Source organism: Podarcis melisellensis, assembly GCF_964234715.1.
Source record: "Podarcis melisellensis genome assembly, chromosome: 16".
In the NCBI taxonomy this organism is placed as follows: Eukaryota; Metazoa; Chordata; class Lepidosauria; order Squamata; family Lacertidae; genus Podarcis; species Podarcis melisellensis.
The window spans coordinates 11,011,192-11,026,417 of record NC_138533.1 but is presented as its reverse complement, the minus strand read 5'-3'; positions in this window follow the sequence as shown (position 1 = coordinate 11,026,417).

The window sequence follows — 15,226 nt, the reverse complement described above, 5'->3', positions numbered from 1 at the left end:
AACATATCAGACAACACAGCGATTCTTCCAAAGCTGCTCTTTATTTGTAAGCTGGAACAGAACTGAACTGAGGAGCTCTGTCAGCCTGCTTATATAGAGCTCCACTAAAATGCCACAGTAACCATTTTCTGTAACTAGCCAATCACTGAACGTCACTTTCGATCCTTCATTTGCATAACTATTTACAGTATCCCCCTACTGGCCCAGGGTGAGAACTTCAGTACATAACAAGATGTTGTAAATGTTGCAAACTATCCCATTGAAGAAGATAACAAGGGTTACCTAGACCTCATGGCTGGTTGCGAAGGGTCTCCCATAACAGTCTGAGCTTCAGGGCCCCCAAAATGTAGGTCTGGCACTGACTAGATGGGCTACTGGCCTAATCCTTCAGGCCTCTTACTGAATAGAGCAGGCATGTCCAAAGTTCATTTCGGGGGACTAATCCAGCCCGCCGGTCGATTTAATCCAGCCCCCGTGACAGTATATGTCCTGGGGTCGGCCCTCACGCATGTTCACTTCATCAAATCTGGCCCTCTTTGAAATAGATTTGGGCACCCCTGGAGGAGAGGATACACACTGATTCAAAATAAAGCTCTCTATATGCCCTGAAGCTTCGGCAGGCACTATCAAAATTTGAAATCAGGATCACATATATGCCACCCGGAGCACAAATCGGCATGAAAGCATCACAAGGAGGCTCAGAGCGGCTCACAGTGTGAGTTTCTGTCTCAAGCACCCAAATATCTTGGGTCACCCTGCCAGCTAGTTAGGCTTCCTCAAGGCTGGCCAAATTTACGAGGTTCATAACAGGGATGATGGAGGCTTGAGTCAGAAAGATCCTGAAGTGTTTCTGTCAGAAGTACTGCCTGGCTGGGGATTTATTATTTCTTCCCGGCATAGCTGCTGTGGATCGTGGCGCACAGAACTGAACCAGAAGGATGAGGGGAGGGATGATAGGCCCGGGAATGACCGAGATTTCACAGGGCCTGACATGGGGAAAAGGGGGACTTCCTTCTTTTCTCAGGGCTGGGCTCCAGAAGAGAATCCCTTCTTCGCAATTCCCTTCCGAGAATCTCCCAGGCTCTGTTCTTGGCGGGCCTTGGGAGACGTCACGGCCCCTCTAGGCCACGCAGGCGCTGGCTGGCCCTGACCCAGGGGATCTGTCAATCTGCCATGCCGCTGCCAAAAGGCTGTGGGAGCAGGGTGGGGCAGAGGGGAGAGAGAGAGATCAGCTGTAAATCATCAGGGACACAGAAAACGTCTGCTGTCAGTGGGCGACCTGAGCATCCACTGCAAAGCAGTGAGCACTCAGTGAGCAGGGGAACTGCAAGAGAGGGGCAGGTGAAACAGAGAGTTTAAGAGGCCAGAAAAGGCAACAGCATAAAAGCATGTAAAATCCATGATGTGGAAAAAGGCAGCAGAGGTGCCCCCCCCCCCGCCCCGAATAACTCTAGAGCTCATGGACATCCAAGGCAAAATAAAGTACTTCTTTAACACACACTGCATAGCTCAACTATGGAACTCACTGCTGCAGGATGCAGTGATGGCTACCAACATGGATGTCTTTAAAAGAGGATGGGACAACCTCATGGGGGAGAAGGTTATCAGTGGCTGCTGACCAGGGTGGCTGTGCTCTACTTCCCTGAAGGCTGAATGCTTCGGAATATCAGTTGCTGGAAATGGCAGGAGGGGAGGGTGATCTTGTGTTCGAGTCCTGCTTTCAGGTTTCCCTCAGGTATCTGGTTGGCCAGTGGATGCTGGACTAAATGGGCCACTGGCCTGTTCCAGCAGGGACGTTCGCACATACTTACTGAATTGGTCCATTTCGCAAGGGGTTGTCAACAATGACGGGCAGCAGCTCTCAAGGATTTCAGACAGTCTCTCCCAGCCCTACCTGGAGACATTGTGGTTTGAACTTGGGACCTTCTGTGTGCAAAGCGGATGCTCTGTCACTGAGCTATGACCTGTTCCCTGATGCGTGAGGGGCCATAGCCTCTCACGTGCCAGCAGATCTTGTGTTGTACGTTGCACCTCTTCTCATAGTAAGAATTGCTGCCCAGAGCATGGAAAGGAATGAGTTCAAGTTCAACAAGTCCACAAAGGAACTAAATTCGAGTTTATGTTTGTCCCGTTACGAAACAAAACTAGTTCAGGTCACAGTTCAATTCAAGTTCATCCAAATGACCGTCTGTAACTCCGCTCCTCTGGCAGCATTCAGAATGTTACAAGCTTCTGTGCCGAAGTATAAAAGATACTTAAGATGACTAAGAGAACATCAAAACACACAGCGGGATGCAAATCATTTATGTTTCCCCAGCAATTATGATTGTTAAGTCACGGAAAAGCCATGGAAGGGAATGAAACAGAAGATGAACTAGAAATTGCTCCGACTTATACCCCAAAAACAAACTTATTTCACATTCGCTCTGCTCAACAATGGTGGTAACTTCTCTCAAGTGTAGCTCAAAGATTGCTGAACTGAGTAGGGAACTTTGTGAAGTTTTACTAGTTTGTTGCAAACCGCTTGACCTTCCCTCTGCCGCTCCTTTGTAGATTTCATAAGCCTTCTCTGCTGCTGTGCATTAAAATAATCACCATGGTTTATTAAAGCACACATGCACATACATACACATGTATGGAAGTGAGAGCTGGGCCATAAAGAAGGCTGATCGCCGAAGAATTGATGCTTTTGAATTATGGTGCTGGAGGAGACTCTTGAGAGTCCCATGTACTGCAAGAAAATCAAACCTATCCATTATGAAGGAAATCAGCCCTGAGTGCTCACTGGAAGGACAGATCCTGAAGCTGAGGCTCCAATACTTTGGCCACCTCATGAGAAGAGAAGACTCCCTGGAAAAGACCCTGATGTTGGGAAAGATGGAGGGCACAAGGAGAAGGGGACGACAGAGGACGAGACGGTTGGACAGTGTTCTTGAAGCTACCAGCATGAGTTTGACCAAACTGTGGGAGGCAGTGGAAGACAGGAGTGCCTGGTGTGCTCTGGTCCAGGGGGTCACAAAGAGTTGGACACGACTAAACAACAACAACATGCACATAAACATTGATGGATATTTTAATACACTGATGGAGGACCTGTGGCCCTCCAGATGTTGTTGGACTCTAGCATCCATCAGCCCCAGCCAGTATGGTCAGTGATGAAGGATGATGGGAGTTGCAGTTCAGCAACATAAGGAGTGGGCACACCAGGGAGCACTATGACCAGTCCCTAGCCCTTGAAACCTGGAGTCACGCCAGGATGTGTATGTCCCATTTTGCTGGATGGATCCAAGGCCATGTGAACAGGATTGCAGATGACACCCTGTTGAAAACCAACGGAACAAAGTTCCCCCAACTAACCCAAGTTTTACTGCTCCCTCTCTCTTAGCTGAGACAGGGCCAGCTCTTTCCAACACTGCAGAACCAGAGACACCCTTTTTCTTATTGAGCATTCGTGGTGATTTTTAAAAAACTGCTGACTGAAATTTGGAAAATGGAACTTGAGGGTGGAAAAACAAAAGAAGCTGAAATGGACATGTTCGCCCTGATCAGAGGGCAGAAGGCAAGGAGACCAACAGTAGGGGGCACTAGAGCCCACGACAGACAGTGCTACCTACAGAAAAACTGTAAGTAAAACAGGCCCCATCTGCCTTAATGAACTAGATTCTGCTGGAGCTTATCAGGGCCAGCCCTCCCATGAGGCAGGGTGGAGAAGCCACCTCAGGTGGCGGGAGCCTCCATGGATGCCACACTTGCCCCATTGTTGGAGAACCTCTGACAGCATCATCACCAGAAACCACTGTCACTGTGACCCAGGAAAGGGTGGCATTTGTGGTGGTGTGCAGCAAAATGGTCCTCAGGTGGCAAAACATGATGCACTGCCCCTGGAGCTTCAACATATGTTAAGCAATTTGTTCTGCACTAGCAATAGGGGGTTGAGGCAAGATTGACCAAAAAAACAACAACCATCAAGATGTATCAGAATCCACTCTCTCTTGCTGTGAGACTTGATGGATGTTTCCATAATTGACTCTGATTGCAGGATCTGAGGCAAAACAATGAAGAGGAGGGAAAGCAATGGTATTAGGGTTGTTTTTGCGCAATTTGTCACCATTAGAATGACTGTAAAAAGGCTGTTGTTAATTAACAGTAGCGCTACTGATTGGACAGAGCCAGTCAAGACAAATGCCTCCGGGGCTTTCCAGTCCCAGCTGCTGCAAGTTAACGCCTGGAGTGAGCGGGTGGGGAAGAAATCCCAATTGCTTCCAGTTTTTATTTCTGTAATGCAAGTTTCCTAATTTGCCCTTCCTGAAAGAATACGCACCAAAAAAACATACAGCCGTCCTCTGAAAGCCACACTTCTCCAGCGCAGTTCTCAAGTAATGGGTGTGATGAAAATGCATAAATTAAGGAAATTGTGCGTAAAAATGAATTTCCTGTAGAAAATAAGTTACAAAAATGCACTGTTTGTGGGGAAACAGCTTATACCTCAAGCACTGCCTCTCCCCACATGAACTGACCCAGGCCCTGCAGCCATCATCTGAGACAAATAGGGGCTCTCCTAACAACTCAAGCCCACAACGAACTACAGATCCCGGTTCTTTGGGGGAAACCACGATGGCTATTTAAAGTGGCACGATAAATTGATGTTTTAAATGTATAGTGCTGGTGCAGGCTTAGATTACAAGCCTGGGGCCAGGAACCTTCTTAGAGGTGGTTTTTGTAAACTGAGGGCCTTTTTGGCTAAAGATTGGGGTATAACTACTCGTAAACAAGCAAACAAAGAAGGCTGCCTTTTTTTCTGCAGTTTTATAAGCCAAGGCCTTTGCGACCCACTGTGTGGTCTAGCAGCTGCAGTGGTTCCTAGCTGGGATTACTCAGTGGGGTTTTGGACAGGCAGGTTTATCTAGAAAGACCCCAAGTTTTTGAATCTCCTCCCATAATCGTTTTGTCCCTTTGATATGAACAATGAAGTCTCTGTTCCACAGGGAATTGCACAGAGCCTGGAATAGAAAGGAAAACTGCAGAGGGGACTGAACTTGTCGGCAGTGTTGCATCCTGTTAGTGGTTCATCTGTAAGAACAGGCAGCTCTCTGTTCATTCCCGCCTTCAGAACATTGTGATGGAGGAGTGACATTCCCTTCGCTCCATTGTAGGACAGTGTTTTGTGGCACTCTGTGGTAGAGATGTCAAGGCTGGTGGGAGCGGGGAATGAGGGGGAAACCAGTCCCCCCTTCCTTTTATTTATTTCTTTCTTTTTTGGGTCCCTCCCACTTGTTTCTGCAAAATTGGAGAAGGGACAGAAAACATAGGGGTGGGAATAGTCTCTCCCCATTTTTATCCAAACCCCATTTTTATCCAAGTAGATCTCTACTCTGAAGGTGCGTTGAACTCAACACTTTGTTAGTAAAGGTAAAGGTAAAGGTACCCCTGCCCGTACGGGCCAGTCTTGACAGACTCTGGGGTTGTGCGCCCATCTCACTTAAGAGGCCAGGGGCCAGCGCTGTCCGGAGACACTTCCGGGTCACGTGGCCAGCGTGACATCGCCGCTCTGGCGAGCCAGAGCCGCACACGGAAACGCCGTTTACCTTCCCGCTGGTAAGCGGTCCCTATTTATCTACTTGCACCCGGAGGTGCTTTCGAACTGCTAGGTTGGCAGGCGCTGGGACCGAGCAGCGGGAGCGCACCCCGCCGCAGGGATTCGAACCGCCGACCTTTCGATCGGCAAGTCCTAGGCGCTGAGGCTTTAACCCACAGCGCCACCTGCGTCCCTCAACACTTTGTTACTGGTTTTCAAAGCTACACTATGGAACTTCCTTCCTCTTGACATCAAGCTGTGACTTTCGCTAGGTTCCCTTCAGTACCTGCTAAAAAGATGTTTGTTCAAGCAAGTCTGTTCAGGCATGTAGAAGTTGACAGGTGTTTTATTTGGTTATTAGTTTAAGATTTTGATTTCTTTAAAAAAAAACACAACACACACCTGCTTTTAACGTTGTGTTTTATCCATCGTTTTAATGTTTGTTTTGTTTTCCTGTAAACTGTTTGGGGTCTGGCTTGCATCCAAGGCGGCGTTGAGTAACCATCACATCAGCACAAGGATTTCCGCTTGCAAAACACGATTTCCCCCCACCTCACCTCCTCAGGCCCGTGCCCCACACCCTCCCCAGATCCACCCTGGAAGGTTGGGGGTACCTCCAAGATAAATTTCAAGGAGGAAGTGGGGTGAGTCCCATTTGCACAAGCAAACAGGGGGAGCACTGCTGTGCTCAGGTTTGCTTGAGGGCTTCCTGGAGGCCTCTGAGTGGCCACTGCGAGAACAGGATGCTGGGCTTGATCCAGCTGCAGCAGTCTTCATGTTCTTAGGCTGCCCATGTGCCCATAGAGGGTGGTCCTTGCTTGGAAGGCATCTGTCTAGTTTAAAGATCAAGAACCTGGCCCTCAAGGCTACAGGTGACTGCTAGCCCCGGTGGCGAAGCTCTACCTCCATGGCTGTAGGCAGTATGCTTCTGAACATCTGTTGCTAGAAACTGCAGGGGAGGAGTGGGGTAGGAGACGTGGGGGGGGGAAATAACATCTGGCAACCAATGCACCCCTATGGCTTCAGATAGTACACACGTAGATGAGTCTGAAAAGCCTGGGAGACCAATTTTCACAGCCCTCTAATGACTATGGTGACTCATTTACCAGAAGTAATATATTTAGTGCTAATTCTGGAAGTGTATAATTGATTCTGACCAAACTATTTTTTTTTTTTGGTAGGATATTTATTAGAATTTTCAATGTTAATACAATAAAAATCAAAAAGGAAAAAAGAAAAAATAACAAAAATAGAAAAAAACAATTAAAAACACGCAAATTTTCCGTAACTTATTTTCCTTTAACTTACTTCCCAGACCTCCACATACCTCCCTTTTTTTGTATTCCAATTCAAATTGTAAGTTCAGCAAATCCTTATCAATAAACTTTAACCTACTTCTAAACCTTTTTTCCGATTCTGACCAAACTAAGCCTGAAAATCATAGAACTGTAAAGTTAGAAGGGACCAAAAGGGTCATCTAGTCCAACCCCTGGAATGCAAGGAATATTTTGCTCACCATGGGGCTCAAACCAATAACCCTGAGATTAAGTCTCTTGCTCTTCATATCGAGCTACCAATTTTGCTCTAGGAGGCTTAGTTTGGTCAGAATCAGAGTTAACGCTAAATGCATTACTTCTGGTAAATATGCCACTAGAGGACTGAAACCAAAGGTTTTGGTTGCCAGATGTGAAACATATTGGCATTATTTTCAGCTCTCTTACCCCACTAGAGAGTTCTTGGGCTCAGATCCTGCTTGTGGGTTTCCCACAGGCATCCAGTTGGCCACTGGGAGAGCAGGATGCCCAGCTAGGTGGACCACTGGCATGATCCCGAGGGCTCTTGTTATGTTCTTGACCCCAAGAAAGGAGAGCAGGCAGGGGCGTCCACTGTGAGCCCCAGGACTGCAAGACTGAGCAGCCACACAGGTCACTCGGTAACAGCTTTCCCCAGTCTGATAAGAAGTGCTGGATTTCTTATTCGCTGGGTGAGCCAATGGTCTGACTCAGTAGAAGGCAGATTCCTTCATTCTCCTTAAATTATAGCAATCATCTCTAAATTTGCACCTCTATGTATAAATTAGCCTGTGCAAATTTTATGCCAATCTGTCTCCTCTTTTGCCCTCTGTTATTTTGATGACACATATCCTCCTTTTTTGGGTGATATAGAAGTGGCCACCTCATTCTTCTTCTTAACTGTTTATTGAAAGGGAAGCAAACAAATGTAGGAATGATCAGCTAAACAAAAAAGGCCACAACTGGCGTTACAGAGGACATATGCCTCTTCCAGTGGCCTTATATTATCACAGGGCATATTCATAAATAGACATATTCCATAGTCTATATATGTCATGTCTGGCCCTGACCTGTGCCACATTCTCACTGTGGTGCCACATTAAAGAGTCATGGCTCCCCACCCCCAAAGAATTCTGGGAGCTGCAATTTGTGGAGGTGCTGAGAGTTGTTTGGAGACACACCCACCCCACCTTCCCCTCACAGAGCTACAAGTTCCAGAGTAGTTTAACAGTCAACCCCTCTTCCCATGGAACTTTGGAAATTGTAGATCTGGGGGGAACAGGGGTTCCTAACTCTCAGCACCCTTAACAGACTACATCTCCCAGAATTCTTGGGGGGCGGTGCTGTGTGACTGTTTAAAGTGGTATCATCGTACCCTAAATATATGGTGTGAATGTGGCCCTGGTACTGGGCATGGAGTCTTCAGAGGGAGAACTGGACACCCCACAGTTTGGGGATGTTGAGGATCAGGAAGCCCCCCTCAAAAAAAATCCATCAACAGCACAGTGTGTGTTGATGGACCCTGAGTCATCAGTCTACCTTTGACTAAGCAATCCCTGATACTCCTTCACTGCTAGCAGATGGGATTAGGGTGCAGTTTAGGAGGCCAGAGTTATGTTATGGGTTCTTGGGTGCCAAAGGTTTTGGTCACCTTGATTTAGTAAGTGCTAGAATTTAATCAATGCTTGGAGTATTGAGATGGGCTGCCATATGCCTATATAGGCAGTGCCAGACAACAAGCGGTTGGAGTTAGCAAAAACAAACCAATTGAGTTTAGGATTGCAGTGCTGGTTATGTGACCTAGGAAAAAGAGGTTGCAGTTTGTTAAATGCAGCAAACTGCAATGGTCAGGAGGATCAGAGCACAATGTGAGCTGAGAGTTTGAATCCAGGACCGTGGCCATGGGAGAAACAGGAGCCCCTTGGAGTGTAATGCTTTGAAACCTCTCCATCATAAGCTCAGGTTGTATATATGTATAAATAAACCATATATCGCAAAGACACCACAGTCTCCGCAGCTCCTCATTTCCAAAGGAAACACCTGGACCTGGATTCAAGCAACTGGACCCCGGGAATCTCACATTGCTGTGGAGATTGTGGCAGTATGTGACAGCCTTCTTGTTGCTGAAAATGTCGCAGGTCTTTGGGTCCTAGATATGAAACACAGGCCTCTGCCTATCAGACTCTGTCTTGTTGCCTTTGTAGAATTCTGCAGAGAGGAGGACTGGAACTAGCTGGCTCTGCCTATCATGGAGGAGAATGCTATCAACGGCTACCAGCCATGATGGTGGTGTTCTGCCTCCACAGTTGGAGGCAGCAATGCGCCTGAATGCCAGTTGCTGGAAACCACAGGAAGGGAGAGGGCTCTTGGGCTCAGGTCTTGATTGCTGGTTTCCCACAGGGCTCTGGATGGCCACTGTGAGAACAGGATGCTGGACTAGATAGGCCATTGGCCTAATCCACCAGGCTGTTCTTATGTTCTTATTGTCTTTGGCTCTACTTGCAGTTGGGCTCCCTGCCTTTTGCCCTATCAATCCCAATGGGCAGCAGTGCCCCTAATTATTTCTTTTGTGGTGGCGAAGTCCTCATCTTTCTGGTTAAGAAGCCAATATATTAGATAGGAAACATTTGCGGGTTCAGCTCTGTTTTGGTGGTTTGGTTTGCCCTCACAAAGCCACTTTGAATTGGTCTTCCTCGATTAGAGATCTGGAGTGTCCTCTAGCAGTAATTGTAGGGTGGGCCCCAGCTGTAAAACCTACAATAGCAACTTCAAATTTCTCTGGGTTTAAGAGCATTCCCTTGTCTTAGTAGCAAAGCATTGTTTGGGCACGGGTTTCCTTGTGTTGGTTTGGCAACACCGTCTGTAGACCAGTGGGGGAAAGTGGTAGGTTGTGGTGCTAAGTTCAAACCGCCAGTTCGCTTAGGAAAATAGCCCTTGAAATTGTTTTTCCAAGATAGGCATCTGCTCAATGACTGTAGCCCAGTGGGAGAAGCATACAGGGTGAACATCTAGCCACTGACATGTTCAAATCACAGCTTCTTTCTTAATTGTCTTCTTTTTGTTATTACATTTCCTCCAAGGAGCTCAAAGTGGCATACACAGTCCTCATCCTCGTCCCCCTTATTTAATTCCCACAACAACCTTGTGAGCTAGACTAGGCAGTAACTAATCAACCAGTCAGCTTCTTGGTCAAGTGGGGATTTGAACCTTGGTCACCCAGAGTTGATAGGAGAGCTCTACATATTCCCCTCCCAGAGCTCCAGTTACATTCAAGAGGAACTGATTGTTAAGCCACTCTGAAAATTGTAGAGGGGAATAGGAGCTCTCATCACCCTTAACAAATGACAGATCCCAGTATTCTTTGTGGGAAGCCATGACTATTTAAAGTGGAGATGTGCGCTGCAACCCCAGAGTCATCCGCAAATGGACCTAATGATCAGGGGTCCCTTTACCTTTACCTGTATCATGGTGCTTTAAATGTATGGAGCAAATGCAGTCTCAGTGGATCTTTTGGTGTGATCTACAAGGATTTCCCCTAAAATGATTGGGGTTTAGATTCTTCCTTTAAAAACAAAAGCTGCTTGAAAATAGTTTTTGTGATTTTAAGGCTATAGTGCTTGTAGCTGGATTCTCTCACTGCTTTCTGATGTTTTATGGTGTGTTAATGTGTTTGAGTGCAATGAGGTGTTGTGTTCTATTTCTTGGAAACATCCGAATGTGGGCATGGCCTTAGAAGGCAGACCAGAAATCTCTTAAAGGAACAAAATAAAACTTGCTTTTATCCTGACAGTTCTGCTGTGGTCTGTGTATCTCACTGGTGTTTTTTTGTAGTGGAGGCTGGTCCACTAGGGCAGTGTTTCCCAACCTTGTGCCTCCAGCTTGTTTTTGGACTACAATTCCCATCATCCCTTGCCACTGGTCTTGCTAGTCAGGGATGATGGGAGTTGTAGTTCAAAAACAGCTGGAGGCACAAGGTTGGGAAACACTGCACTAGGGCAAATGGGGCACTGCCGCAATAACCTCAGTCTACTCTCGGCCACCCTCCATCTGCCTGCTTTCTTACAAGTAGTCCAAGGGGTATCCATGCCTCTCAGCTGCTTCCTCCTTAGTCCTGATCTAAAACTCAGCAAGGAGGAGGAGGAGGAGGAGGAGGAGAAAACTAGTATGAGTTGACTCCGCCTGTCATTGGCTCTGGGATAGCACATGCGGCAGAACATGAGACTCTTAATCTCAGGGTTCTGGGTTCAAGCCCCACATTGGGCAAAAGATTCCTGCATTGTAGGGGGCTTGACTAAGTGATCCTTCCAACTCTACAACTTCTATCCAGCTATTGGGTGTGGCGAGGGTGCTGCCTCAGGCAGCAGAAACCTCCAAGGCGGCACCCCTTCTGCCCTGCCGCCTCCAAGATCTTGCCCAAAATCACCGCTTCTCCATCAACAGTGGAGGCAACAGTGGCAGCGGCAGGTATGGTGGTGCAGGCAGCAACAGCACAGGACAGCACTTCCTGTTTCGCCTCAAGGTGCAAAAAGGGATGTCTGCACCTATCATTGGCCCTGGCTCCACCTACTGTTGGGTTCCCTGCCTTCTGCCCCACCAGCCTTGAATATAATGATGGGAGCCTTGTCATGGGATGACCCAGAGCCCCAGATCTCTTGCTCTTTCTCTCCATTTTTTCCCAACAGAGAGGCTGGGCACACTCCTGGATGCAGGTCTGATGAGATCCCAGCCACCCAACAGCAGAACGTCCCAGCACCCTTCACAAACTGCAGATCACAAGATTCTTTGGGGTTTGAAATTGTGCTTTAACTGCGAGGTGCGTTGGCAGCCTGAGATGGTCAGATTTCGCCCAATGCCAGGTGCAGCCAACCTAGCAGGGTGATGCAACCAGGAATGCAGAATGCATTATGAGCAACTGTGTGACCTGCCAGCTGAAGAAGAACAGTGACCCCAATGCTTAGGAGCAACGTGAGCAGCTGCCGGCCATCCTGAGCACGGCTTGCCAAGTTGGATGCTTCAGAAACCAACGCTTCCTATTCCAGGGTCATTGAAAAACCACAGGCATTATAGCCGGACAGATGCTTTCAGAGCCCGCCCTTCCTACTTGGAAGTCGCCTGTTCCTGTCCATGTGCAATTTTGTGCTGCGCTGCATCAAAGCCGGCCTCGCGCTCTTTGAAGCTGGAGCTGGCCCGGATCCCTGCTGCACCTACGCTCGTGCAACAAGGCTTCCATCCGGAAGGTGCTGAGAGTCGCAACTGCCCTGCCTGCTAATCGTCTTCTCCAACGGGATTGTTCCAAGAGATTGACCTCATCTGCCAATGTAAACAGGGCTGTGTGTAGGCTGTTACACGCAACCCCAGTCTCTGAGTGGGTTCCAGCGCTTACTCAGGGTTCTGTTTCCTTGGAAGGAAAGCCAGCAGAGGCTGTGGTTTTATAAGGCTTTATTTACACATATACGGTACATGAGTCTCCCCACTTAACACGTGTTCGACTCGCGTGCCTGAAAATAATTTTAAAAATCAACCTAAACTCTGATACAGTGGCACCTCAGGTTACATACGATTCAGGTTACATACGCTTCAGGTTACACACTCCGCTAACCCAGAAATAGTGCTTCAGGTTAATAACTTTGCTTCAGGATAAGAACAGAAATCGTGCTCCGGTGACGCGGCAGCAGCAGGAGGCCCCGTAAGCTAAAGTGGTGCTTCAGGTTAAGAACAGTTTCAGGTTAAGAACGAACCTCCGGAACGAATTAAGTACTTAACCCGAGGTACCACTGTAGTTCATTTCTCATTTTATTTTACACACTATCTAGTCTGAAGAAGAATTTTGAGGAACCCGGAAGCTTGCTCGCTCACTCCTTTGGAGCATCAATTGGGGCTAATGAGGTGTTGCATTAAATGAAATAAACTCCCGGTTCAATCGACCAACAATTCCCAAATGGGCCGGTCATCATCTGGGATCCCCTGTGAGTCATTATGGGGGGTTCTGTGGGCAAAAGAAGCACTTCCCAGAACCCACTTTATGTGGCCTGCTGACCTCCCCCCAGCATCCAGACAAAAGCACAGCTGGAGAACAGCTCATGCGCCAAGTCCCTGGTGAGTCAGCGGCTCACCCCAAACGGCTTTTTTTTTTTAATAACTGACACAGGAAATTCCTGCACTCTTCCTTTGTGTCCCGTGGGGAAGTGGGGGAGAATTCTGTGGGAGAGGAGGGCAGACAGGCTATCTCTTTGCTTGGAGGCCACAGGAGGCCTTGTGTTCTGGTCAAGGGTGCAAGATCCTGGCCTGCCAACCAGCCAAACATGAGTCAAAAGTCTGGATGGAACTCAGAAACCGTTAAAAAGCAAAAAAAATCCCGGAGTGAGGGGGGAAAGTCTCCCAATCTTAGGCCACATTTGCCCCATAAATATAGTTATAAAATACAAACAACTTTTGTATTTTTTGTATTTTATAACTTTATATTTTTGTGTATGTGTTTTTTCCTTTTTCCGTTTGTTGTTATTCTTAAAACTTAATAAAATATTACTTTAAAAAAACCACATACATATAAAGCTCTACAATACCACTTTACAAAGGCATGGCTTCTCCCAAAAAATTCTGGGAGCTGTAGTTTGCGAAAGGTGATATGAGTTGTGAAGAAGACCTCCTATTCCCCTCACAGAGCTGCAATTCCCAAAGTGGCTTAACAACCCCTCCCTCTTCACAGGGAACTTTAGCAACTGTAGCTCCGTGAGGGGAATAAAGAGCAGTGAAGCTAAGAAACGGAAGGAAACCGAAAAGGACAGATTTGCCCATTGTCTAACCTTCTCAGTTCCCTTAAACTACATCTCCCAGAATTCTTTGGGGGAGCCATGACTGTTTAAAGTGGCATCGCAGTGCTCTCAGTGTGTGGTGCAGATGTGGCCTTGGACTCCCCCTTAAAAAGACACATTGGTGAAAGAGTGTATGGAGAACAGAGGGAGAACATTGATATTTTGGGGGGATAAAATGGCGTTTTTGAGCCTCCACACCTATTTAGGCAGTAATGTTTATTACTTAGGAACATAGGAAGCTGTCTTATTCTAAATCAGTGTTCTCTGCACTGACTGGCAGCAGCTCTCTGGCATTTTGGGAAAGGGTCTCTCCCATCTTTACCTGGAGATACCAGGTGTGAACCCGGGACCTTCTGCATGCAAAGCAGGTGCTCTGAGCCACAGCCCCTCACTTACTTCAGAACTGGGTAAGCCATTCCGACTGCTTTCAAAGGGACCCAGCCTGCTCATTTTGCTGAGTGCAGCCCTGACCTCCCATCCCAAAGCCCAGCCCTAACTGAGCTGGTTTTGTTATCCAATTGGAATAAGTTCACCTTTCCATGAAAGAAAAACAGCGTTGATCAAAAGTGAACTCTGGAACCAGAAGCCAAATGTGGCCCTCCAGTCCTCTCCATCTGGCCCCCTGGGACTCTCTTGAGACCAGCCCTGCTGCACCCCCTCCTCAAGTGTTTTTGCCTTCCTGGAATATGCCCTTGGATTGGGATTATCATAGAACTGCAGAAGGGGGCCCAGGGTCATCTAGTCCAATAATAATAATAATAATAATAATAATAATAATAATAATAATAATAATAATAATAATAATTTATTTATACTCCGCCCATCTGGCTGGGCTTCCCCAGCCACTCTGGGCGGCTTCTAAAAAAATATTAAAATACTGTAATGCATCAAATATTAAAAGCTTCCCTAAACAGGGCTGCCTTCAGATGTCTTCTAAAAGTCTGGTAGTTGTTGCTCTCTTTGATATCTGCTGGGAGGGCGTTCCACAGGGCGGGTGCCACTACCGAGAAGGCCCTCTGCCTGGTTCCCTGTAACTTGGCTTCTCGCAGTGAGGGAACCGCCAGAAGGCCCTCGGTGCTGGACCTCAGTGTCCGGGCAGAACGATGGGGGTGGAGACGCTCCTTCAGATATACTGGGAAAGGGTCTCTCCCATCTTTACCTAGTCCAACCCCCTGCAGTGCAGGAAATATGGCTAAATCCCTCGGGTTTGCCCATCTCTACCCACTTTCACTTCTGGTCTCTGCCCACCACTGGCCCCTAGAAGGTTTCCCACAAGGGAATGTGGCCCCCGAACGGGAAAATACCCCCTGCCCTCCAAGGATATACAAAGAGGGAAAACAACAGCAGCAATCTGTTTTTAGAAGCCCACAAAGAACAATGCCGACAACAGAACAATTCCTTTTGGCACATAAATGCCGGCATATCCAGTTGCCTTTCAATAATAATTCTAAGCGGAGCATTTTGCAAACATGGGCAGGAATTTCTATATGTAATAATGATAACAATAATTTGGTTTTCCTCATAACCTTTAAACGCTCACTTGATTT